Raw genomic sequence first — 27,870 nt, 5'->3', positions numbered from 1 at the left:
TCCAGAGAGCCACATAGGCCCTTCTAAAATAAAGCTGCTTCCCGTACCCCAGCCAGTGGTTCATCCATCACTCCCAAGGATATTGCTCTATTTAATTCTCAAATTGAGGAACCCACAAATTGCCTCAGCTTAGGTTACATTTGGGGAAATTTAGAGGCAGTTGTCCCCAAGACAAGGTATCTGTGAACATATTGAAAGATATTTAATAGAAAAAAACTCAAAAAAGAAGACATTTTAAAGAAGTTTTCGGTCTGGCCAGGAGGATTTTAGTCATTGCCTTTGTATCCCCTAGCCAGGTGGATTTGAATCTTCCTTTGCGTTTCATTATAAACCACCCAGACAGCTCTCTTCAGCATTGCAGTGATAAAAGCCAATTGCATGTAATTCTGCAGTTTCTCTCCAGTTTTAGCAGATGTGAATCTGTCTTTCTCTAAGCAGTAAGGCAGAAATGTCACACTTAAGAGATAGTTTCATTGTCTTTCATTGTCCACTATCCCCTTACTCCTTTGGCCTTCCTCCTCCTCCTCCTCCTCCTCCTATGCATGTCTGCTGCTAAAGTTCTGCCCGGACTTCAGCTCAAGCTGAGACCAAGAGATAGAGAAGGAGTGAGTGAGCATGGCTTCCAGCTGCTTGACTGAGCTCCTGGGGGCATTAGGTGGAGAGTTGGGGGGACCTTGAGGTGTCATTCTCCCTTTTCCCTAAGCCAAGGTTCTTCGGCACCTCAAGACTGGACTCTGTTCCCTAGAGACTTCCCTGGTGTGGTTGGGCTAAACTAGGGTCTGTAGTGTCTAGCTTATATATGGAGCTCTGGACAAGTTTTAATAGATTTTCTGTGAAGTTGTGGGGGCAGGAGTCTGTAATCCAGTATTCTGGGATGACTTTAGAATGAGGGTAATAAATTCTGTTTATAATGCCTCTGTGTACTTTGATTCCATTAAATAGCGATTAATGCTTTTATTATTTGCCAGGCACTGTTTTAGATATTGGGGAGAAAAAGTTAAGCAAATAAAAACCCAAACAATTCCTGCCCTTAGGGAGCTGCCATTTTATTGGGCACAGGCCACAGGACTGTTTTCTAGCAGATTCCTGTTGTCATTGTCTCTTATGGCTGCCACATCCAGCCTTTCTTGTGGCTCCCTGTCACCTCTGGCCTTTTCGTCCTGGAGGAGTCTCCGAATGAGGATTTTACTGGCTTCTGGGATGACTCTCTTGTCCTGAGAGACAGAAGAACTGAGACTTAAGTCAAAGCACACTCACTCTGCCTTTGTAGTGTTGAGCTGGGGCGTCATTTACGAAGCATGCAGCCCACAGCACTCCCCAGTGTGGCAGGAATCTGATTAAAATGTCATTGGGAAATGTTTAACAAAATAGATTACCATCAAACCTAGATAATACTCGAATTTTAAATGCAGTCAGTATGCCCCCACAGGTATATTTAGGGATTGATCAGTAGCCCCCAGTTTCTAATTTAATTTATTACCGCTAGTGTAGAGAGGACAGTGAGGCTGCCATGGAGCCAGGAAAACCTGACTTCAAATCCTGATGTTACTCAGAGCAAAACACCTGACCTCTCAGTTCGCTAGGCATAGGGGCAGTCCATGAGACTGCATTGCTGAGCAGATGGAGGAAGTCTCCTCACACAGAGTTCCTCATATCACATCAGTTAAGAAATATGTGCCAACTATGCTAGATGCTAGATGTACAAAGAGAAATGTGAAAGTGTCCCTGCCCTTAAGAATCTTTCATGGGGGAGAAAAATAATACAAATACAAGTACATACAAAATAGATACAAGATAATGGGGAGCACAGCCCCTGGAGTGTCAAGGAAGCCTTTATGTAGAATATGGCAATGCAACTGATTTTTTTTAGGTTTTATTTAGGATTTTATTTTTCCCTAGTTACATATCAATTTTTAACATTTCATTTTTAAAACTTTAAATTCTCTTCCTCCCCCCCTCCTCCCTTTCCTCCATTGAGAAGACAAGTGCAACTGATAGTTGAAGGAATCTAGGGATTCTCAAGCCAAAGTGAGGAGGGTGGGTTTTTGAGGTATGGCCAACAGCCACATAAAGGAACATAGTTGGAGCGTTACGTATGAGTAACAGTAGAAAGGCCAGTTTGGCCGCACCATAGTTCTTGTAGGGATAGTTATGTGTAATAAGACTGGAAAGATGAGTTGGGGCCATATCACAAAGAGTTTTGAAAGCCATGGGAGTTTGTTTGATCCTGGAGGTAATAGGGAGCCACTGGAGTTTATTCACCAGGGGAGTGGAGAAGAAATCAATTGGGCAAATGTGTGGAGGATGGGTCAGATTGGGGAGATCATATGTTTGACTGACTCCAAAAGGAAAGGAAAGATTCCTAGTGGAGGCTCATGATAGAAGTTACTCAAATTAAAATAGCTTTAAAGTTCACAATCCTTTGCACGTCACTCAGTGAGGAAGTGGATAATGTAAGTATTATTCCCCACTTTCTAGACTAGGAAAACAGACTCAGAGACATTCATTAACTCACTCATGGTCCAGAAAGCTAGTTACCTGTATGTCACAGGGCCAGGATTCCGCTCCAGGTCCAATGATCTCACCACTGTCACAGATTTTTGTTTTTGAAAATGATATGTTTTCTGCTCCATTTTGGAGTGCGCTCATCATCCATGGGAATAAGCAAGATGGATTCTCTGGCTCCAGTTCTTCTTACACCTTCTCAACGTCCTTGAAATTCTCTGCGTTGAGATAGAGCCAAAACCTGTTTTGTCCTTGCTGCCTAGGCTAATTTCAGCGCATCATAGTTCGGGAAAGTAGAATTTGTGTCCTTACAGCTTGTTTGCTCAGAGTTGGGTTGTTTCTGATGGTCAGAAATCATAGGACCATAGTTAGAGCCAGAGGAAACCTGAGGTGCCACCTCATTTTGCAGATGAAGAAACCAGGGTTCAGTTAGCTGACTCAAGCTCACATAGGGATTTAAACCTAGGTCCTCTGACTTCAGAGTTAGTATTCATTCTATCATGTTCTCTGATTCCCCCATGGGATCACTGTGCCCACCCCCTGCTTGTGGATTCATTTGAGGCTACCTTGTGGCTGCCTACTCCAGGTCTGTCCCTGTCAATAAGCAGCTATCTGCCTACAATTTCAAGAGTTTCCAGAGGTCCCCTCTCCACCTCCTTGGTGCTGCCAGAAGTTCCCTTAACAATTCACAAAAGTCTTTACACAATTAGGGACTTTAAATGCAGATGCATTTAAAGGGGGGAGGTACCACTTGGGCTTCACTTCAGACTACAGAGTAAATGATCTGACACTAACATTTCTGGGAACTTGTTTTGCTAGGTGGAGAGAGAATGTGAAGGGAATGTTCCAGGGAAAAAGCAAGTTGAAAGACCCTAAAGATTATTCTTGGGGGTTCTTCCTTTCCCCATCCAAATTCCCCCTCCAACTAGCGTTCCATAGCATTTTGCAGTTTCTCCAGCAGGTAGTAGGTGAGGGGGTGGGACAAAAAGATCTTCTTGAGCTTTTGCACAGTGACTGGTCTGTCTCAACATCAATGGGCCCCTTTCCTGAGACGTTCTATTTCCTCTGAGGTTTCACTCTGGCCAGAATGGAATTAATGTCATATTGCTCTGAGTTCTCTAGTCCTAGATGTAAAATTTTCTGCAGGAAGGGAAGCAAGAAACCAGGATATTTTCCCCTTCCACTCTCAGAACAGTTAATAAATTTTGATTGATAAAGATTAAAGTTAATCAGGTCCTCCCACCTATCCTGTGGAATGAGGCCACTCAACTGTTTTCCATTCCATCTTCATAGTCCCTGATAGAGGAATTAAACTCCCAGGGCTGGACCAGTCCTAGCCTCTGTGTTCTGCCCTGGTGCCAGTGCCTTCCTGGTTCTCAGTCAACATTCAACACCCCACCCAGTGGGATCAGCTGAAACCAGATTTAACAAGGAGAGCAGAATGGACTAGGGTGGAGGGACCTCCAGGACTTTGGCATGGGGAAGCAATCTCAAACAAGGGGAGGGAAGAAGAGAGGGAGAAACGGGGGCTGAGGAAACAAAGCAAAGTTAAGTCAGCTTGGCCCACAGAAGAGTGTTGGGGGGTGGGGAAATGGCACAGGGAGCTCCTGCCCTATTCATACATACTCAGTAAATGATTATTAAATTCTGCATACAGAACATTTCTAGGTACTGAGGGGAGGGAAATAATGATAACTTATTTGTAGAATAGTCTTAGATTTACAAAGTTACCTCTCTTAGAGCTTATAGTCTACTAGAAATAATGTATATACAATGTATGTGATAAATACATTAGAGACAAAATGTTATGTGAGATTTGAGGGGGCTTCCATGGGAGGGCAAAGAGAGGGAAGGCATCAACTGTGGGTTAGAGACACAATAGAATCTTCTAATCGTTAGTGTATCCTTTGGGGGGCCATCGTCAGTCGTCCTGACCTATGTCTTGCCACTGGACTCCGATGACTGGCGGGGAGAGAGTGAAGCTGATGACTGCACAGCCTTGCCTCACTGAAATCCAATTCACTTGCAAGCAAAGACAGCATCCTCTTGACACCACTGGCCCTCTTTGAGAACCAACGACTAACAAGAGTCTTATCAACAGAGAAGGCCCAAGGCTTTGGTTCCTCACCAGCTTCCTGATTGAGTGCAGTTTTTCCTCCTTCCCCTAGGGTTTTACTCTTTCTTTGGCTCAGCTGAGACTTTTTTGGTATCTCCTCTTTCTCGGTCTTGACCACCTGGGGAGTCCATAGTTGTAAGGAGGAGGGCATTGATGGGTTTTAGAGTTTGAGACATAGCCTGATGTAATGTATAGAGTACTGGATTTGAAATCAGGAAAAGCCAGGTTCAAATCTTGCCTCTGAACCTTACCAGATGAGGTCTGTATCCCAAAGAGATCATAAAAAAGGGAAAAGGACCCACATGTACAAAAATATTTATAGCAGCTCTTTTTGGGGTGGCCAAGAATCAGAAATTGAAGGGATGCTCATCAACTTGGGAATGGCTGAACAAGTTGTGGTATATGAGTGTAATGGAATACTACTGTGCTGTAAGAAATGATGAGCAGGCTGATTTCAGGAAAACCTGGAGACTTATATGAACTAATGCTGAGTGAAGTGAGCAGAACCAGAAGAACATTGTACACAGTGACAGCAACATTGATGACCAACTTTGACAGACTTAGCTCTAATCAGGAATACAGTGATCTAAGACAGTTCCAAAACACTGGATGAAAAATGCTATCCACATCCAGAGAAAGTACTATGGAGTCTGAATGCAGATTGAAGCATACTATTTTCTCTTTTTTGTTTTTTTTAAATTTCTCTTGGTTTTTCCCTTTTGTCCTGATTCTTCTTTCACGATATTACTAATGTGGAAATATGTTTAACCTGATTGTACATCTCAGGTTATTAGATCTTTAGTAGTGGTATTGCTGAATTGATTGCTCTCTTGGGGAGGGGAGAAGGGATGGAGAAAAATTTGAAACTCAAAATTTTACAAAAATGAATGTTGAAAACTACCTTTACATGTAATTGGAAAAAATAAAATACTATTAATGAAAAAAGATTTAAAAATAAAGAAAAGAAACTTACTAGATGTATCCACAAGTCTCAGTTTTCTTGTCTGTAAAATGGAAATTATAACAGCACTTACCTCACAGGGTTGTTGTGAAAAATCAAATGAGATCATTTATGGAAAGCACTTTGCAAACTTTATAATTCTATACAAATGTTAGTTATTGTTATTATTAACAAGTCAGTCTCTCTGAGTGTTCAGTTTCATCTTCTATAAACAGATGCAATATTTACACATTTTGTCTTACAAGTTTACTATGGAAAGGGTTAAAGCACTGTATTGCATCTGGCTGCTATTACTACTAATTAGTAGATTAGAATTTATTAAGTGCTTACTGTGTCACGCACTGTTAAGTCCTAAGAAAACAAGAGAGGCAAAAATCTTGACCTAAGTTTCTAAATGTGTAAAATAAGATGAATAGAAATAAAAAGGAAATCATATTGAGATAAAATTGCCAAAATATTTTTTACAACAAGTTCAAGGACCCCAGCTTAATAACAGTTGGTATAATAGAGGAGGGCCAGCAAAAGAGCCCTGGGGTAAACCCACTTTTAATGGGAGTGACAGAGAAGGAGGGGTCAGATAGGTAGGAAGGGAACCAGGAGAGCAGTATCTAGAGAGGAGAGCGTATTCAAGAAGAGAGGGTAGTTAACATGGTCAAATGCTACAGAGATAAAAAATGAGAAAAGAGGAATCATTGGTACCTTTGGAGAGGGTCATTTCAGTTGAATGATGAGATTTGGAAGCCATATAAAATAGACTTTAGAAAGAGTATGAAGAGAGGAAGTGGAGGCAGAATAGATGATTTTCTCAAATTTAGTCATGACAAAATTCATCTGGAAGAACAAACGTTGAAGAATATCAATGGACTCAGTGAGAAAAAATGTGGAGGAAGGTGGCGTGGCAGCACCAGATTTCACACTATTACAAAGTGCCAAATCAAAACAACATCAAAACAACCTGGTGTTGGCCAGGAAGTAAAGCCATGGGTCAGTGGAATAGAGTAGGCACACAATACACAGTAGTAAATGACCATAGTAATCTAGTGCTTGATAAACCCAAAGATCTAAGCTTCTGGGATAAGAATTCAACATCTGATCAAAATTACTAGGCTTAGAAAGTGGTTTTGCAAAAACCAGTCATAGATCAGAATCTCACACTGTATACCAAAATAAACTCAAAATAGGCAAATGATTTGGACATAAAAAGTGATATTAAGTAAATTAGGGGAGTGTGAAAAAATTTACCTGTCAAATCTATAGATGAGGGAGGAGTTTGTGACCAAACAAAAGACAGAGAGGATCATAGGCAATAAAATGAATAATTTTTATTTCATGAAATTAAAAAGCTTTTGCATAAACAAAACTAATGCAGCCAAAATTAGAAGGAAAGCAGGAAACTGGAAAAAACCTTTTTTACTCTCTGATAAAGGTCTCATTTCTCAAATATATAAGGAATTGAGCCAAATTTATTTTTTAAAAAGTCATTCATCACTATGGAGTCAAAATGCAGAATGAAACAGACTATTTTCTCCTTTGTTATGTTTTGTTTTTCCCATAGTTTCTCCTAGTTGCTATAATTCTTCTATGCAACATGACTAATATGAAAATGTGTTTGATGGGAATATATGTGTAGAGTCCATCTAAGATTGCATGCTATCTTGGGGAGTGAGGGGGAAGGGAAGGGGAGAAAATGTAAAAGTTATGGAAGTGAATATTGAAAACTGAAAGTAAATTAATTAATAAATTTGGAAAAGAAAAAAAGTAATTCTTTAGTTGATAAATGACCAAAGGATATAACAGGCAGTTTTCAGAAGAAGAAATCAAAGCAATCAATAGTCATATGAAAAAATGTTCCAAGGGGCAGAGACAAGATGGCAGAGTAGAAGCATGGACCTGCTGTAACTCTTCCCCCAAAGCCCATAAAATACTGTGGTAAAAAATGAATCTAAGTAAATTCTAGAGCAGCAGAAACCACGAAATGACAGAGTGAAACAGATTTCCAGCCCAAGACAGCCTGGAATGCTGACAGGAAAGGTCTATCACACTGGGCTCAGAGTGAAGCACAACCCTGTGGGGGCCATGCAGCACAGACAGGACTGGAGCAGGGTTCAGGGTTCTGAATCCCCAGGTAGCTGCTGCAGTTTCCAGATTTCTCAACCCACAAACGCCAAAGACAGCTTCAAAGGTCAGTCAGAAAGCTCTTTCACCTATGTGAAAGGGGAGATTTGTCGGGCCCTAGTCCAGGCCCCAGGGTAGCAGCAGTCACTGCAGCAGCAGCAGCATCCACTTCTGGAGTTCTCAGTCTATAGACCCTGGGGGAATCAAGTGGCTGATCTGGGTCTCAGTCCTAAGTGGCAGTCCTGGGGTGAGCAAGAGCACTGGCTTGGTAGATCTGGTGGTGGCTGTAGAGAGAGAATCCTACTTGCAGTTCCAGGGCAGAAAAGAGTACTTGTGGGTGCTCATAAACTAGAGCACAGACCAGGAGAGGAGTGAACACCTTTCCCTTGACTATGGTACTTTGGAGGAACCAAAAACTTATAGGTCCCTAGAGATATCTCAGAGAACAGCTGCATAAAACTTCTGAAGCCTCGGGTAATATACCCTCCACTTGACAAAAGACTCAAAAGTCAAGTAATTGACTGGGAAAATGCCCCCAAAGGGGGAAAAATAATACTATAGAAGGTTACTTTCTTGGTGAAAAGGTGTTTTCTTCCATCCTTTTGGACGAGGAAGACCAAAGCATATAATCAGAGGAAGACAGCAAGGTCAAGGCTCCTATTTCCAAAGCCTCCCAAAAAAATAAGGAATGGTCTCAGGCCATGGAAGAGTTCAAAAAGGGTTTTGTAAGAGAGGTGGGGAAAAATTGGGAAGAGAAATGAGAGCAGTACAAGAAAATAATGAAAAATGAGTCAACAACTTGCTAAAGGAGACCCAAAAAAATTCTTACGAAAATAACACCTTTAAAAATAAACTAACCCAAATGGCAAAAGAAGTCCAAAAAGCCAATGAAGAGAAGAATGCCTTAAGAAGCAGAATTGGTCAAATGGAAAAGGAGGTCCAAAAGCTCACTGAAGAAAATAGTTCTTTAAAAATTAGAATGGAGCAGATGGAAGCTAACAACTTTATGAGAAATCAAGAAATTATAAAACAAAACCAAAAGAATGAAAACATAGAAGAAGACAATGTGAAATACTTCATTGGAAAAAGAACTGACCTGGAAAATAGATCCAGGAGAGATAATTTAAAAATTATTGGTTTATCTGAAAATCATGATCAAAAAGAGAGCCTAGATATCATCTTCTGAGAAATTATCAAAGAAAACTGCTCTGGTATTCTAGAACCAGAGGAGAAAATTGAAATGGAAAGAATTCACCAATCACCTCCTGAAAGAGAACCCAAAAGGAAAACTCCTAGGAATATTGTAGCCAAATTCCAGACTTACCAGGTCAAGGAGAAAATATTACAAGCAGCTAAAAAGAAACAATTCAAGTATTGTGGAAATACAATCAGGATAACACAGGATTTAGCAGCTTCTACACTAAGCGATTGAAGGGGTTGGAATATGATATTCTAGAGGTCAAAGGAGGTAGGATTAAAACCAAGAATCACCTACCCAGAAAAACTGAGTATAATACTTCAGGGAAAAAATGGAATTTCAATGAAATAGAGGACTTCCAAGCATTGGAAGAAATGCTGAAAAGATCTGAGCTGAATAGAAAATTTGACATTCAAGTACAAAAATCAAGAGAAACATGAAAAGGCAAACAGGAAAGAGAGGCCTTAAGGAACTCATTAAAACTGTTTACATTCCTACATGGAAAGATGATATTTGTAACTCATGAGACCTTTTTCAGTATTAGGGTAGTTAGAAGGAATATATATATACGTGTGTGTGTATATAATATATATGTATGTGTATGGGTATGTATGTGTATATTACGTATGTGTAGGTATGTATATGTACATTTACATATATACACACACACATACACACACATAGACAGAGGGCACAGGGTGAGCTGAATATGAAGGGAGAATACCTTAAAAAAGTTAAATTTACTGTTGAACGAAATGTACTAGGAGTAAGAGAAAGGGAGAGGTAGAATGTAGCAAATCATCTCACATAAAAGATGCAAGAAAGAGCTTTTACAATGGAGGGGAAGAGGGGGAAGATGAAAGGAAATAAGTGAGCCTTCTTTTCATCAGATTTGGGTTAAGGAGGGAATAACACATAACTCAATTGAATATGTAAATCTATTTTACCCTGCAGGAAGGAAGAGGGGAAAGGGATATGAGAGAGAAGATAATAGAAGGGACAGCAAATTGGGGAAAGAGATAATCAGAAGCAAACACTATTGTGGGAGGACAGGTCAAGGGAGAGAATGGAATAAATGGAGGGCAGGATAGGACAGAGGGAAATATGTTTAATCTTTCACAACATAACTATTATGGAAATGTTTTGCATGGCTGCACATGTAAGACCTTCATTGAATTGCTTCCTTTCTTAATGAGAGTAGGTGGGGAGGGAAGAAGGGAGAGAATACAGAACTCAAAGCTTTAATAGTGAATGTTAAAAATCGTTTTAGCATGCAATTGGGAAATAAGATATAGAGACAATGGTGTATAGAAATCTGTTTTGCCCTACAGGAAAATAGAGGGGAGGGGAATGGAAGAAGAGGGGGGTAATAGAAGGGTGAACAGACTGGAGGAAGGAGTGGATGGTGTGCATGCTGTCCTGGGATGGAGGGGTGGGAGAGATGGGGAGAAAATTTTGAATTCAAATTCATGTGGAAGTGAATGTTGAGAACTGAAAAATAAATAAAATACACATATATATTTAAAATTTGCAAAAGCTTTATATATTATGTCATTTGAGATAATATATAATATATAATAAATGCAAGTAAAGTGCTAAAAAAAATGCTCTAAACCACTATTCATTAGAGAAGTGCAAATTAAAACAACTCTGAAGTATTGTCTCAAACCTACCAGATTGGCTAATATGACAGAAAAAGAAAATGATAAATGGTGGAGGGGAGGTGAAAAAATTGGGACATTCATGCATTGTTGGTGGAGTTGTGAATTGCTGCAACTATTCTCTTTTTGGATCTCTTTCATGTGGTGTTCTGCGGATTCCTTGAATATTTATTTTGCCCTCTGGTTCTAGAATCTCAGGGCAGTTTTCCTTGATAATTTCATGGAAGATGATGTCTAGGCTCTTCTTTTGATCATGGTTTTCAGGTAGTCCCAGAATTTTTACATTGTCTCTCCTGATTCTATTTTCCAGGTCAGTTGTTTTTCCAATAAGATATTTCACATTATCTTCCATTTTTCGAATCTTCTCGCTATGTTCTGTGATATCTGTCTTTCTCATAAAGTCCTTAGTGTCCATCTGTACCATTCCAGTTTTGAAAGATCTATTTTCTTCAATGAGCTTTTGAATCTCCTTTTCCATTTGGCTAATTCTGCTTTTGAAAGCATTCTTCTCCTCATTGGCTTTTTGAACCTCTTTTGCCAATTGAGTTAGGCTAGTTTTCAAGGTGTTAATTTCTTCAACATTTTTTTGGTTCTCCTTTAGCAGGGAGCTGATCTGCTTTTCATGCTTCTCTTTCATCCCTCTCATTTCTCTTCCCAGTTTTTCCTCCACCTCTCTAACTTGATTTTCAAAATTCTTTTTGAGCTCTTCCATGGCCTGAGCCCATTGGGTGGGCTGGGGCACAGAATCCTTGATTTCTGTGTCTTTGCTGATGGTAAGCATTGTTCTTCCTCATCAGAAAGGAAGGGAGGAGGTGTCTTTTCTCCGAGAAAGTACCCTTCAATAGTTTTATTTCTTTTCCCTTTTCTGGGCATTCTCCCCAGCCAGTGGCTTGACCTCTGAATATTCTCCTCACACCCACCTCACCTCCTGATCCTCCCAGCCAGCATTTGGGGACTGAGATTCAAATGCTGCTTCCCGCCTTAGGGCTTTTGGCGGGGGCAGGGCTGCTATTCAGTGTGAGAATTAAGTTCAGATGATCAGGTCAGGGCAGGGCCGCCTCTCAGGCACCGTTCCCTCGGGGGGTTTATGCACAGACCTTCCACAATGGATCCAGGCTCCCGCCCGCTTGGGGAGCCCCTGTCTGCAGCCGCCTCTCAGCTTCTATCTCCCGGGGGGGCCCGAGCCATGGGGACACCCCACTCCCCTCTCGACCCGCCAAAGAGACTCTCTCACCGACCCTCGTCACCTGTGGGTGGGGGGGCTTGTGCCGCCGCTGGAGATCCTGTCTCCGTAGCCCGCTCGGATCTTTTCCTCACGGTGTCGCAGCCGCTGCAGGGCTGCACTCAGCTCCCAGTCCTGGCACCCAGTCCACAGCGCGAAGGATCCCCCACAAGAAGTTTGCAGGTCTCTCCGGAACAGAAATCTCCCTTGCTCCAATATTCCGTGGCCTCTGGGTGCAGAATTCGCGGTGAGTTACTCCCCTCTAGCCGTTCTGTGGGTTGTGGGTTCGGAGCTATGTGTATGTGCGTCTTTCTACTCCGCCATCTTGGCTCCGCCTCCTCGCTGCAACTATTCTCAAGAACAATTTGTAACTATGCCCAAATGCCCAGAAATACCACTACTAGATCTGTATCTCAAAAGAAATCAAAGAAAAGGGGATAGGACCTATTTGCACAAAAATATTTATAGCAGCTCTTCTTATAGTGGCAAAAAATTAGAAACTGCTCGTCAATTGGGAAATAACTGAACAAGTTGTAATTTTTTTTCCAATTACATGTGAAGATAGTTTTCAGCTTTCATTTTTTTTATAAGATTTTTGAGTTCCAAATTTTTCTGTCTTCTTCCCTTCCTAAGACAACAAACAATCTGATATAGGTTATACATATACAATCATGTTAAACGTATTTCCACATTTAAAAAAAACAACAAAAAAAATAGTATACTTCAATCTGCATTCAGACCCCATGATTCTTTCCATGGATGTGGATACATTTTTCATCATGAGTCTTGGATCATTGTCTTTGATTTTTTGGTTGCTGAGAAGAGCTAAGTCTGTCATAGTTGATACTTGCACAATGTTGCTGTTACTGTGTACAATGTTCTTCTGGTTCTGCTCTCTTCACTCAGCATCAGTTCATGTAAGTCTTTTTTGAAATCAGCCTGCTCATCATTTCTTATAGCACAATAGTATTCCATTACATTTATATACCACAACTTGTTTAGCCATTCCCCAATGGATGGGCATCCCCTCCATTTCATTTTTTTTTTTTTGCCATGTAGTATAAGATTGTGATGGAATACTATTGTGCTGTAAGAAGTGATGAGTGTGATGGTTTCAGGAAAAATCTGAGAAGACTTATATGAACTCATATAAAGTGAAATGAACAGAATGAGGAGAGCACTGTACACAGTAACAGCAATATTGTAAAGATGTAGTGAAAGACTTAGCTATTCTGATTAATACAAAAATCCAAGATAATTCCAAAAGACCCATGAAAAATGCTATCCAGAGAGAACTAAGGAAATTTGTGGGCAAATTGAAGGATACTTTTTTCATTTTGTTATTTTTTTGCAATATGCCTAATATGGAAATATTATTTGTTTGGCTCCACATATGTAATTGATATAATATTGCTTATCCTCTCAATGGGTAGACAAGAGGCAGGAGAGAAATTGGAACTCATACTTTTAAAAAATGAATGTTAAAAATAAAAGGAAAGAAAAAAACTTAGTCATGAAGAGGAGACATATAGATTAATAGCTAGGATCAAGTGAGGGTTATTTAAGGGCATGGGAGAAGTAGGTATGTTTTTAGGCAGATGAGAAGAAATCAGTAGATAAGAGATTGAAGATAAGGTGGATTATTGGGTTAGTAATGAGAGTAGGTTCCTGCAAATGCTGGGAGGGGATGGGATCAAAGGTGCTTCTAGAGAATTGAGCTTGACCAGGAGAAGGGACATGTCTTTATCAGAGACTAGAGTGAAAGAGGAGATAGAGGCAGCTCTTGCTTTATGTGGATGGTCTGCATACCACTACGTAATTATGAGTTTTACATATTGTGAATTTCCACGCAGATAGGGAAGGGAGGGAGGCAGAAGGGGGGCCCTAAAGGTCAGGAAAGATGGAGTACCCCACTGGAGGGACAGAAAATAGACATGTGGGGCTAGATATAGAGGTAGGTGACAGAACCAGGCAAAGGTCTCCTCTCTGGGCGCCAGAGGTCTCAAGACAAACCCCCAGTCTCTGCTGCAATGACGGTCCCTCACTGTGTCTGTTCTTCTGCTTTCACTTGGAGAATTATTTTTAGGTTTTATTTTGGTGGAATAGAGGGAGGGTGAGGCCAGAGAGCACTAAGCTGAAGGGAAGGAGTGAGTACAGTACTGAACAGTAAAGTTAACATAAGATGTTTTTTGGAATGTGGATTTCTTTCAGAATTCTTTATGTGAAGTCAAACTTGCATAATGTGAATTTACATAAAGTGAGAACTGTCTATAGTAGTGGGAGAGAATGTCTTGAATGATGTGAAATGAGTAAGAAGGGGAGAAAGCGGAGATCTCCAATGGTCTCAATTTTTTTCAGTGAAGTAAGAGGTAAGGTCTTCACTGAGAGGGTAGGAGGAAGGGGTCCCATGGGAGGTTTGAGTAGAGATGGGATGATTTGGAATGGTTAGTGCTCAGAAACTTGTTTCACAGGACTTCATTTGTATAATGAGTATTGTATTTCTTGCTTTCTTATGGGGAAGATGGAATGGAGGCAGAGAATTTTTAAAAGTTAAAAAAATGTAATAAAGAACTGTTTGTGTTGTTATTACTAATAGTATTAATAATAATACTTAAGTAGTATATTTGGGGTTGTGGACTGGTTAAATACAAGGTCCCCTTGGTCCTCTACCTGATTTGCACCTTCCTCTTCTTTAGTTTCATATTGTATATGTCTAGCTAGCATTTATAAAGTGATTTATATTTATCATTGCATCTAATCCCCACCACAGAGTGGAGACAGGTAACGGAATGATGAAACATTGGCACAGAGAGGTTGTGGTTTACCCAATGTCATGAAACTAGTACGCTTGCTCCTGAACTAAGGTTGACATTCTTGTCCTCTATGTATTAAGAAATGTTTAGAGTGGAAGGTGGCATTAGAGAGGAGTTTTTTTATTTTAATTTAATTTTTAAAATCCTTAACTTCAACCAAAGAAAGAGTATTTCTATACATATAGCAGATAAAAAAAGAACATTGTAAATGAAACCATGAAATTTCATTTTAAGCTTCCTTTTTCAAAAGTACATAATAAATATATTTATTATTCCTTCAAACCTATCTTGCTTCTCTCTCTACTTTCTGCTGAGGGGCAGCTAGGTGGTGCAGTGGATAGAGTACCAGTGTAGGAGTCAGGAGGACCTGAGTTCAAATCTCACCTCAGACACTTGACACTCACTAGCTGTGTGACCTTGGGCAAGTCACTTAACCCCAACTGCCTCATCCCGGATCATCTCCAGTCATCCTGATGAATATCTGATCACCGGATTCAGATGGCTCTGGAGGAGAAGTGAGGCTGGTGACCTGCACAGCCCTCCCTCACTCAAAACAAAGTCACGTGCAAGTCATGTCATATTTCTCTGATGGCATGGTCTTCTTCGGCTACAAAGGACGAACATACTTCCTGCTGAACAGCCTTAAGTTGCACAGTGATTAGAGCCTTGGGATTGGAATCAGGTTAAACCGGAGTTCAAATCCAGTCTCAGATGCTTAAGTGGGCAAGTTACTTAACTTCTACTGTCTGCCTTGGTTTCTTTTTCTGCTTAAAGGGAATGATAATAGCACCTACCTCCCAGAATTGTTGTAGGGATAAAATGAGATAATATTTGAAGAGCACTTAGTACAGTGTTTGGCACATAATAAATGTGTATTTTCTTCCCTCTTTGGTGCATTTGAGGGAAGACTTTTCAAAGGACTCAGAAAGCTATGAGAGCAGACCCTCCTTTGTGCTGGGTTTCCATGGATAAATTCTAGAGGTGGATATGGAGGAAATTCACTCCTTCGGACACGTTCAGGCTGATGTTGGAATCAGGTGCACCAAACCCCTCGTCGTATTTCAAAGATTGGCTAGTCTATTCTCCACCTGGATTTTCAAAATCAAAATTTCCATTCTCCAGCCCAGCCTGGCTCATCCTCTACTTGATGATTACCCCAGGTACCTCCTGACGTCAGAATTTGGCCCTCTGTTCCAAGGCTTCGCCTCTACTTCTGACTGCCTGGTCATTCGAGGTCCCATTAGAGCATGGTTTAGAATGTGTGTCCCCAAAAGCTGCAGCCCCTCCCATCCAAAGTCCGTGAAGGTGGGGCATAGAAGACATGCCAGGATGTCTACTTTCTCTTCCATAACTGGTCCTTTGGGAACACCAAGTCTCGAAGGAAAGTTTCAGGGAATCAGTGGCGGAGCCGCCCATGCCCTAAATAACCTACCGTTTTCCCACTTGCTTTATTTATGATATAATAAAGGTATCATAGAGAGCTGGGTGGTGTAGTAGAGTGGAAAGAGATGGATTGGGCATCACAAGACCATTCCGTGACTTACTGCGTGACTTTGAGCAAGTCTACTTAATCTTTCTGACCTTTCCTAACTTATAATAAGAGGGAGTATGATTTCTAAGCCATTGGCAATAATCATTGGATCATGGAAAGCAGGAGAGGTACCACAAGATCAGAAGGGTTCCCAGTTTGTCAGTGTTGAAGTGTAAAGGAGTGCTGGGTTTGGAATCAGTAAGATCTAAGTTTACATCAAGTCTCAGACTACTGTATCACCCTGGGCAAGTCACTTAACTTCTGTCTGCCTCCATTTTCTGAACTATAAAGTAGAAATAATAATAGCAGCTGCCTTCTAAGAGAGTTCTGAGGATCAAATGTGATAATATTTATAAAATGCTTAACCTGGCACATAGTAGGCACTTAATAAATGCTTGTTTTCTTCCTTCCATTTTAAAATATATTTTAATTTATTTCATTAACTATTTCCCTCCAATTTTTTTAAAATAAGAAACGGGGGCAGTTAGGTGATGCAGTGGATAGAGCACAGGCCCTGAAGTCAGGAGAACCTGAGTTCAAATCTGGCCTCAAACACTTGACACTTACTAGTTGCATGATCCTGGGCAAGTCACTTAATCCTTATTGCCTTGCCAAAAAAGAAAAAACCAAAACCAAAACCTCAAAACAAACAAACATAAAAATAAGGGAACTGAGTCTACAAACTATATGCCAGTGAACTTGATCGATTCTTGAGAAAAATTCTAGAACAAACCATTATAGAAATGATTAGTGAATATCTAACTAGGGAATTAGTCATTACAAAGAGCCACTATGAGTCCATTAAAAATGGATCATCTCAGAATCAGCTTATTTCCTTTTGGACAGATCTACTAAATAGGTAAATCATAGGAACTGCATTTTAGGAAAGCATTTGATAAAGTACCTAATGTTACACTTTTGGGAGAAGATAGAGTGATGTGGACCAGATAATAATACAATTAGATAGATTTCAGAACTACAGTTCAATCCTGGAGAATATTATACGCAGTAAAAGCCACAGGGGTCGAGGACTATTTCTGATAGACAGCAATGCAAAGTCCTAAAACATTTCCAAAGGACTCGATGCAAAATGCCATCCACATCCAGAGAAAGAACTATAGAATTGGAATGCTGAATGAAACAGATTATTTTCTCTTTTGTTATGTTTTGTTTTGTTTGTTTTTCTCATGATTTCTCCCATTCATTTTAATTCTTCTGTGTAACATGACTAATGTGATAATGTGTTTAGTAAGAATGTATGTGCAGAACTTGTAAAAGATTGCATGCTGTCTTGGAGAGGAAGGTAGTAGGGAGGGAGAGGGAGAGAATTTACAACATATGGAAGTGATTGTTGAAAACTGAAAACAAATAAATTAATAAAAAAATGAAAAGAACTATGGTTCAATGTCAGCTTGGCAGGAAGTCACCAACTGGGTGTCCAGGAACCTGTGCTTGGCCTAGTGCTTATTCACCATCTTTAATAACAACTTGGTTTAAGGCACAGATAGAATTTTCATTAAATTTGCAGAGATCTAGCAAGAATAGCTAATGCTCTAGATGGATGACAATCAAGATCCTAAGAAATCTTGTCTGGAAGGAAGGAAATTATAATTTATTAAGCACCTACTATGTTCAAGGCACTGTGCTAAGTGCTTTACGGATATCTCATTTGATCCTTGTAACCCTGGAAGATTAGGTGCTGTTATTGTCCCTGTTTCACAACTGAGGCAGAGATTAAGTGACTTGACCATTGTCACACTGCTAAGTTACTAAGGTCAGATTTGAACTCAGGTCTTCCTGACTGCAGGCTCGTGTTTCTCTCTAGGTGTTTCACATAGGTGTTTCTAACTAGGTGTGTCACCATCTAGCTAGCTGCTTTTTTTTTTTTTTAACACAATTTAGAACAGTTAAAACAATTCAAACTTTTGGTCAGGTGATACTTCTTTTTAAAGCATTTACAATATGGACCACAAAAGAATATTTTTTTTTAAACATTAACCGAGACACAAATAATATTTATGTTGCTAACTTCACAAGCCCTTGACCTAATTGTCTCCACAGTATTACTAAGAATTAAAGGACCCTAACTTATTGTTGTTGGTCTAAAGTCCTATGCCTAATAGCTTAATTTTAGACTTAACTTCAGATGTTCCCCTACCCATAATCTATGATTCAATAAATCTGGTATTAATCTTACAAACCTTTTGACTATAGGAAATTGCCACCAAGATTAGGGACATTGCAGGGATACAATATCTCCCCAGCTTCATGTCAATTCCAGGCAGGATTAGACTATCCACTTGCATTCAGTCAGGCTTAAAGTCTGCCAGGTGTCAGTGGGGAAATTGAGTCAGGAGAGTCTCACCTCAGCCCATGCTGAACAACCACTCTCCCACTCTTCCCTGGAGATCACCTATGCAGTTCATACCAGCATCTCATCAGCTTACTGGCATCATGGATTGGAGGCTCAGATCGCCTTTCTTGCTACCCATACCTGGAGTTAGACTCAGAACAGTCACTTAATATTCCCATACCATCTAAAAATGGCAAGTTCCAATAACCAGGTTTCAAATATGATTATAGTTTCACTTTGGCTAAGGGACATCTTTTGAGGCAAGTCTTAAGTGGCTTACATGCCTTTCTATACATGTTCTAGTTCCTGACTAAATAGCAATCATAAAATCAAATTTACCATTAAAACCTTAACTTTTCCATCAATGCCAAATTTTACCCAAGGTTACCTTCCTCTAGGAAATTTAGACTGAAATTCTTTTCCCCAAACTACTTTAGTATTTCTAATTTCATACATTTAGTATGTCACTGATTTATTCTCAGTAATTAGTTCAGTCTTTTGTTTTAATGCTAATTGCTTTTACCTCACCTTGTAACATGTCCAATTTTTCTCTGCATCACTCCCCTCCCCCTGCTTCCTAATACCTTGCATTCTGATTACTCCTTCCCTCAATGTACCCTCCCTTCTATCACACCCCACCCCTCTCCTATCCCCATCTTCTCTCTTTTCTTGCAGGGCAAGATAAATTTCCATACCCCTATCCCTGTAGTTCTTATTTCCCTATTATATGCAATAAAAATTCTCAGCATTCGTTTTTAATACTTTGAATTCCAACTTCTCTCCCTCCCCCCCTCCCTCCCCAGCCCTACTGAGAAGGCAAGCAATTCAATACAGACTAAATATGTGTTGTTTTGCAAAAGACTTCCATAATAATCATGTTGTGTAGTACTAATTATATTGCCCTCTGACCTACCCTATCACCCCCTTATTTTCCTTCCTACAATTGACCTTGTCCCTTCTTGAAAGTGTTTATTTCTAGTGACTCCCTTCTCCCATTTGCCCTCCCTTCTAACATTCCCCTCGCTCCACTTGTTGCCTCCTCTCCTACTTTCCTGTGGTGTATATAAATTTTCATATCAAATTTAGAGAGCATATTATTCCCTCCTTCAGCCACATGTGGGGATAATAGCTTTACTTCCCCCCCCTCCCCTTCTCCCTTATCTCCTCCATTGAATATGATATTTCTTATCTCTTTTATGAGTTATAGCCTGCCCCATTCTATTATTCCCTTTCTCGTCCCAGAATTTTCTTCCTTCACCCCTTAATTTTTGTTTTATTTTATTTTATGTTGTGTGTGTGTGTGGATATCATCTCTTCTGATACAACACACCCTGTACTCTCTATCTATCTATGTGTATGTGTGTGTGTATGTACAATCTCTCCATCTACCCAAATACTGAGAAAAGATTTAAGAGTTAAAAATGTTTTCTTTCCATGTAGTAATGTAAACACTTCAGCTTTAGAGAGTCTTTTATGATTTTTCTTTTCTATTTGCCTTTTCATGCTTCTCTTGATTCTTGTCTTGGGAAGTCAAATTTTTAAATACAAATCTGGTCTTTTCCTCAACATGAATTCTTGAAAGTAGTCTATATCACAGAATGATCATTTTTTCCCTTGAAGTATTATATTCAGATTTGCTGGGTAGGTGATTTTTGGTTTCAATCCCAGTTCCTTTGACTTTTGAAATATCCCACTCTAAGCCCTTTGATCCCTTAATGTTGAAGCTACCAGATCTTGTGTTATCCTGATTGTATTTCCACAGTACTCAAATTGTTTCTTTCTAGCTGCTTGCAGTATTTTCTCCTTGATCTGGGAACTCTGAAATTTGGCCACAATATTCCTAGGAGTTTCTCTGTTTGTGGTTCTTTCAGGAGGTGATTGATGAATTCTTTCAATATCCATTTTGCCCTCTGATTCTATAACATCAGGGCAGTTTTCCTTGATAATTTCATGGAAGATAATGTCTAGGCTCTTTTTTTTGATCATGGCTTTCAGGTAGTCCAATAATTTTTAAATTATTTCTCCTGGATCTATTTTCCAGGTCAGTTGTTTTTCCAATGAGTTGTTTCACATTATCTTCTATTTTTTCAAATTTTTGGTTTTGTTTACTAACTTCTTGGTTTAACTCATAGTCATTCATTTCCCTGAACTCAATTCTCTCTTTCAACGAATTATTTTGTTCAGTGAGCTTTTGAACTTTCTCCTCCATTTGGCTAATTCTGCTTTTCAAAACCTCCTTCTCTTCATTGGCTTTTTGGACCTCTTTTTCCAATTGATTTAGCCTCTTTTTAAAGCTGTTATTTTCTTCAGTATTTTTTTGGTTCTCTTTTAGTAAGCTGCTAACTTGTTTTTTAAGGTCTTCCATTGCCTGAGCCCAGTTTAAGTTCCCTTTGGAGACCCTGGAGGCAGAGGCCTTGACTTCCTCTGACAGTATGCCTTGTTCTTTCTCATCTGAAAGGATGGGGGGAGACACCTGTTCCCCAAGAAAGTTACCTGCTATGGTCTTATTTTTTTTTCCCTTTTTTGGGCATTTTCCCAGCCAGTTACTTGACTTCTGAGTTTCCTCTCCGCAACCACCTCGCCTCCAGTTCCACCTAGCCAGCACTGGGGCTGAGATTCAGATGAGCTGTTCCAAAGCCTCAGGGGTTTTAGGCGGGGGCAGGGCTGCTATTCAGTGTGAGATGAAGTTCAGCTGCTCAGGTGGGGGCAGGGCTGCCACATGGGGCTCAGTTCTCTCAGGGGGTTTATGAGGAGACCTTCAACAATGGATGTGGGCTACTGCCTGCTTTGGGAGTCCCATCTGCTGCTGCCTCTACTGTTGCCTCCTGAGGAGGCTGGAGTTATGGGGACAACCTGCTCCCTTCTTGGCCAGCTGAAAAGACCCTCTCAGTGACCTTTGGTGCCTGTGGGTTGAGGGACCTGCGCTACTGCTGGAGCCTGAAGCCTGCTTGGATCTGCTCCCTTCAGTGCTGGTGGCCAAGGCAGGGCTGGGCTCTGCTTCTTGTCTGGTGTGCAACAGACCTTTCCCGTTGGTTTTTCAGGTCTCTCTGGAACAGAAATCTCCTCCACTCCATTGTTCTGTGGCTCCTGCTGCTCTAGAATTTGTTGAGAGTTCTTCTTTACAGGTATTTTATGGGCTGTGGTGTAAGAGCTAAGCATCTGTGCTTCTTTCTACTCTGCCATCTTAGCTCCTCCTAGCTAGCTGCTTAAAACACTGAGTTGATGTAATAAGATGAAACTCAATAGGAATAAGTATTAAGTCTCAACTTGGAAGAAAAAATTGTAGCTTTACAAGTATGAGTTGGAGGAGGGGGAGGCATGGTAAGACAGCTTGAGGAAGATTAGAAGGTTGTGACAGACTGCAAGTTCAGTCCTGGTCAGTGGGGTGGGGTGGTAGTAAGAGTGCTAAGTGATCATAAAATGAAGAAAGTCATCGTTCCCAGAAATGAGGAGGTAATAATCTATGCCTCTGTACTCTGCCCTAGTCAGACCACCTTTGGAGTATTATGTTTAGTTTTGGGCAACAAAGACAGTATCCAAAGGAGTGTAACAGATGGATAAAGGACTTTGAGCTTAGCATCATCATCATCATCATCGTTTCTGCCATTTTATACAGTGCTTTAAAGTTTGCACAATATTTTACCTCCTTTGATCTTCACAGCAATCCTGGCAGCTAGGTTGTATTTTACAGATAAGGAAATTGAACCTGAGAGAAATTAAATGACTTGTCTAGGGTCTGTTGAAAAAGTTGTTTTTCAGTTGCATCTGACTCCTTGTGACCCCATTTTGGGTTTTCTTGGCAAAGATATTAGGGTGGTTTGCCATTTCCTTCTCCAGCTCATTTTACAGATGAGGAAGCTGAGGCAAACAAAGTTCAATGACTTGCTCAGGATCGCACAGCTTGTAAGTATCTGAGGCTGAACCCAAGTCTTCCAACGCTGTCCAAATGAGTCTTGGTTGAAGAAATTGGGGATATTTGGCCTACCCTAGAATATCCAAATCTTTGATGGGTAGTTATGGAGAAGAGTGGTTAGCTTTGTTCTTTTTGGCCCCAGAGGCTAGAACCAGGAACAAGGGAGGAAGTTATAAGAAGGCAAAGTGAAACTTGAAAACAGGATAAACTGTAACAATTAGAGCTATCAAAAGTAGAATGGGCTGCCTCAGAAAGTAATGACTTTCATCTTATTGGGAGGTCTTCAGTTCAGATGACCATTGGGCAGGTATGTTACAGTGGAAATGCCTTTTTGGGTATGGGTTGAATTCACAATATATTGAGGTCCCCTCCAACTCTTATCCATTTTCCTTAATGAATTCAAGTACCCTGGGCCAGATGAACTACATCTTCAGGTCCTAAAATAACTGGGGTAGAATAACTGAAGTATGGCTGAGGTATTTGTCAGCCATATTGGAAAGGTTATAGAAAACAGGAATGGTGCTGTAGGACTGGTGAAGGGCAAAAAGGCCACTTTTTTTTTAAAGGAAAGAGAATGGAGTCTTCTGATAATAAATAGGTCAGTGACGTATTCCTGGGGAAAATCTAAAGCAAAGCTTTAAAAAAATATTAACCATGTAGATAAGGAAGCAGTGATTACAAAGAGGCGAGCATGGCTTAAACAAGAAGTTATGCCTGACTCACCTAATTGCTAAGCTATAGATGAAATGAAGACTGCATATGGTTTACTTAGATTTTAGCGACTCATTTATAAACTATCTTATACTATTTTTGTAGAAAAGTTGAAGAAAGGTAGACTCCATGGAGATACTAATTAAATTGATTCACACCTAGTCAAAAGACATTTGTTTGGTTGAACTGAGTCACAGGGATCCAGGATGTCATGTAATAGGGATTTGTGGGTAAATCCATCTGGAATGCTCCCATTCAACATCTTCAAGGTAAATTTCAATTTCTGCCTTTGTGGAAAGTAGGAGAATAGCTCTGATCAAGCTGTCATGGTCCTATCTTCAAAAGCAGTATTAGGCTAAAATTATATTTACCTAATATATATCAGTCTAGGAGTACAATTAGAGGGGGTTGCATAGCTTAGTAAAACTATGAGCTATAAATACCATGCAGGGTTACCCAAGACAGATAGGTCATAGTGGAGAGTTCTGACAAAAGAAGGAAGAAGGAAATAGGAAATCTCTCCAGTATCTTTGCCAAGAAAACCTCATGGACTGTATTAACATTATTAACACTGGAAGATGAGTCCCTCAAGTCAGAAGGTGTCCAATGCAGTACTGTGAGGATCAGAGGACAATTAAAAGTAGCTCCAGAACTAAAGAAGCATCTGGGCCAAAGTCAAAAGGAAGCTCAGCTGCAAGATGCATCTGGTGATGAAAGGAAAATCTGAAGCTGTAAGGATCATAGGAACCTGGAATGTAAGATTTGTGAGCCAACATAAGCTGGATGTGGCCCAACAGGAGATGGAAAGAATAAACACTGACATCCTAGGTGTTAGTGAATTCAAATGAACAGGAATGAACTTAATTGAGGTGATCACTACATATACTACTATGGGCAAGAATCCCTTAGAAGAAATGAAGTAGCCCTCATAGTCAATAAAATGGTGACAAAAATAGTACTGGAATATAATCTTAAAAAATTATAGGATGATATCTGTCTGAATCCAAGATAAATCATTCAACATCAAAGTAATGTAAGTTTATGGTCCAACTATTGATGGTCAAGAAGCCAAAGTTGCTTAATTCAGTGAAGACCTATACATCTTCTAGAAATAACACTCAAAAATGACATCGTATACATCGTAAGGGATTGGAATACTAAAATAGGAAATGAAAACATTATTGGAATAACAGGCAAGTTGGGCCTTGGAGCACAAAATTAAACAGGGCAGAGACTAATAGAGTTTTATCAAGATAACTTGGTGGTCATAGCAAACACTCTTTCATCAACCCAAAAAGTGACTCAACATGTGGACATCTCCAGATGGTTAATATAAAAATCTGACTGGTTGTATACTTTTTGCAGCCGAAGGGGAGGAAGTTTTATGCAGTTCATTAAAATAAAACCTAGAAATGACTGCTGTTTAGACCCCAAACTTCTTATTGCACAATTCAGATTTAAATTGAAGGAAGCAGGGAAAACCATCAGACCACAGAGATATAATCTAAATAGCATCACTTGTGAATATGAAGTGGAGGTGACAAATAGATTTAAGGATTCAATCTGGTACATACAGTGCCTGAAAAACTAGGGAAAGAGGTTTTCAGTACTGTACAAAAGGCAGCAACGAAAACCTTCCCAAGAAAAAGAAGAAGAAGGCAAGATGAGTGTCTGGGGAAACTTTACAAATAACTGAGGAAAGAATGAAAATGAAAGGGAAAGGAGAAAGGGAATGATACACTTAAATGAATGCAGAATTCCAGAGAATAGCAAGGAGAGATAAGAAGGTTTTTCAAAAATTATTAATGCAAAGAAATAGAAGAAAATAAGGGAATGAGAAAAACAAGAGACTCTTGAAGAAAATTAGAGAGATCAAGGGAATGTTTTAAAGTGGGTATAACAATAACGCCTATGTCCCAGGGTTGTGATGAGGATCAAATGAGATCATTGTAAAATGCCTGCTACAGTGCCAAGCACATAGTAGGTACTGTAAAAATGTTAGCTATCACTATCATTTGGCAATCTGATGAAGCCCATGGACTTCTTCCCACAATAACTTTTTTAAAAAAATGGAAATATCAACTGTATAATTTCTGTCTAAATGAAAAGGCATAAATACATGAACACTGGTGACATTAAAACAGCACAAAAATCAATGACATTGGAGAAAGCATCCTTATTATATTTATTCCCCATTAGAGAATGTATCCAACAGTTTATAGGAAAATACTTAAGGACATTTCTCATATACAGCATTAAAAACCACCTCCTTCACTCCTTTCCTTTTTTTTTTTGTTTGTTAATAAAATCTCTATTTGAGATTGTGATGCAGTTAATCTGTTACCTACTAATATCCCTTTTTTTAGGGAGGGTATGTACGCATGATCACATCAAACACATTTCTACACTAGTCATTCTGTGAAAGAAGAATCAGAACAAAAGGGAAAAACCATAAGGAAGAAAAAAAGAGAGAAAATAGTATGCTTTGATCTACACTCAGATCTTACAGTTCTTCCTCCAGATGTGGACAGCATATTCCATCCTGAGTGCTTTGGAATTGTCTTAGAAGAGCCAGATCCACCAAATCCACTGCTAACATTGTGCATGATGTTCTCCTGGCTCTGCTCACCCCACCCAGCATCAGTTCATGCAAGTCTTCCCAGACCCCTCTGCGTCTACTCATCATTCCCCACAGAACAATCATATTTTATTACATTCACACAGCACAACCTGCTCAGCCACTCCCCAATTGATGGGCATCCCCTCAACCTCCAACTCCCTGCAACCACAAAAAGAAATGCCATAAACTGGATCCCCTTCCCTTTTCTTTGATCTCTTTGGGATACAAACCTAGTAGTGGTACTACTGGATCAAAGGACATACATAGTTTTATAGTCCTTTGGGCATAGTTTCAAATTGCTTTCCAGAACGTTTGAATCAGTTCAGAATTCAGTCAGCAACTGCATCACAACTCAATTTTCCCCACACCTTCTCTAACATTTATAATTTTCTCTTTTTTTTGGTCATATTAGCCAATCTGATAGGTGTGAAGTGATAACTCAGAGTTGTTTTAATTTGCATTTCTCTAATTAATTATGATTTAGAGCATTTTTTTCATATTTGATTTCTTCATCTGAAAACTGCCTGTTCATATCTTTTGACCATTTAGCAGTTGGGAAATGACTTGTCAGAATAACATTTTAAAAGGAATAAAATAGTATGCATAGGGTTACAAAGAAAGCCAAAGGTTAGTAAAAGTGGAGTTGTAATTTTTTTTCCCCATCCAAGTTCATGGACCTCTTAAAATATACCCAAAGACCCCTAGAGGTCTGTGGACCCCAGATTAAAAATCTCCAATCTTGTCTAACCAGTACCTGACCAGAAATCCCTTTAATAATATCCCTGATAAATCCTTGCTAAACTTGTACTTAAATACTTCTAGTGACATCAAGTCTAATTCTGCCTCTCTACAACTTTCCCTCATCACTCATAGTTCTACCCTCTGGTGCTAGGTAGAATAAGTCTGACAGATCTTCCATATAAGCTTGTTCTAGTCTAGATCTTTAAGGACCATTATTCTGCCCCTCTAAATCTTCCCTTCTCTAAGCCAAGCATGCCCAGCTCCTTCAACCTATCCTCAACTGGCACTATCATTAACAGTTGTCACCATTCTGGTCACCCTGCTGTAGACACTCTACAATTTAGCTATCTACTCTCTAAAATCTACTCCTCAAAACTGAACTCAGTAATCCAGGTGTGGTCTGACCAGGATGGTGACACAATTATCTCGATCATTTTAGGCATTTTGCTTCTTTTAATTTGCTTCTTTTAATACTTGTCTAGTTTATCTCCTTCCCCCTTCTTCTACTTATAAAATTGATATTTCATTTTGGGTAGCTGTAAAGTGAAGGATTTGGACTGGATAATGACATCATCCCAGTTTTAAATTCTATGACCTTTGCTACGATGGCCTGCTTTTATTTTGGCACCTTACCTGAAGTTGAGTCTGTAGAATAGGAGTTCCTAAGAATTCCCAAGACCAGCTGCTATTAGTAAGAAGAAAGTTTTGCTGTTCTGACTCAGCTGATTACAGATAAAGAAGGAGATTAAACAACATAATTAATAATCAAGGGAAGGGCTGAAATAATAAATCAATCATCTTTTAAAGAAAAGGTGACTTTTTCCCTCCCTCTGGTTATTTATTTCCTAATCCCAGTAATGGAATTAGGGTCAAAGTGCTTTTTAAAAAAAGATCAACAACTGACATTTCAAGTGATAATCACTTTAAGGTTTACAAATCATTTTCCAAAATAAATAAAGTGAAACTTTTTAATCAAGAATCATGATTGTTTTTTTACAGAAAATGAAACTAATGTTTAGTGAGGGTAAAGGACTTTCCCAGAACCCCAGTTCAAGTGTTCTTTCATCATAATATAGGCTATATCAGAGAATATTAGAGTGAAAGTTTTGAGAAACTGCCTCTCTAATTAGAGGAACACCAGGAACCACCAGGGACTAGGATAATGTTCTCACTGAGTCTCTGAATTCTACAATTCCTGGGATATAGTTCTCTGATCTAGAGCCTGAGCTAATTGCATAAGGTGTAAGTGGAAGATCTTAGAAAATCAGTCATGCTTACACATATGCACAGGCTCCATAATAAGATCCAAATGGGTACATGTCCATAACAAAGAAGTTAAGGGTGTGAATAGAATTCTAGAAAAGTTAGACATGATAGATCTCTGGAGAAAACTGAATGGGAATAGAAGGG

General features: G+C 39.6%; 1 long non-coding RNA gene across 1 annotated transcript; it reads right to left on the bottom strand.

Moving 5' to 3' along the window:
• Positions 1 to 78: 78 nt before the first annotated feature.
• LOC140514989 (uncharacterized) lies at positions 79 to 27,297 on the bottom strand. Its single transcript, XR_011970793.1, has 3 exons — positions 27,094 to 27,297; positions 2,539 to 2,845; positions 79 to 1,214 (listed from the first exon to the last, which is right to left on the bottom strand). It is a non-coding gene; the product is annotated as an uncharacterized lncRNA (long non-coding RNA).
• Positions 27,298 to 27,870: the final 573 nt, after the last annotated feature.

The sequence above is a fragment of the Notamacropus eugenii genome, chromosome 7 (genome assembly GCF_028372415.1).
Source record: "Notamacropus eugenii isolate mMacEug1 chromosome 7, mMacEug1.pri_v2, whole genome shotgun sequence".
Taxonomy (NCBI): Eukaryota; Metazoa; Chordata; class Mammalia; order Diprotodontia; family Macropodidae; genus Notamacropus; species Notamacropus eugenii.
The sequence above is the reverse complement of the archived record's forward strand: the minus strand, read 5'-3'. Positions and strand labels throughout refer to the sequence as shown.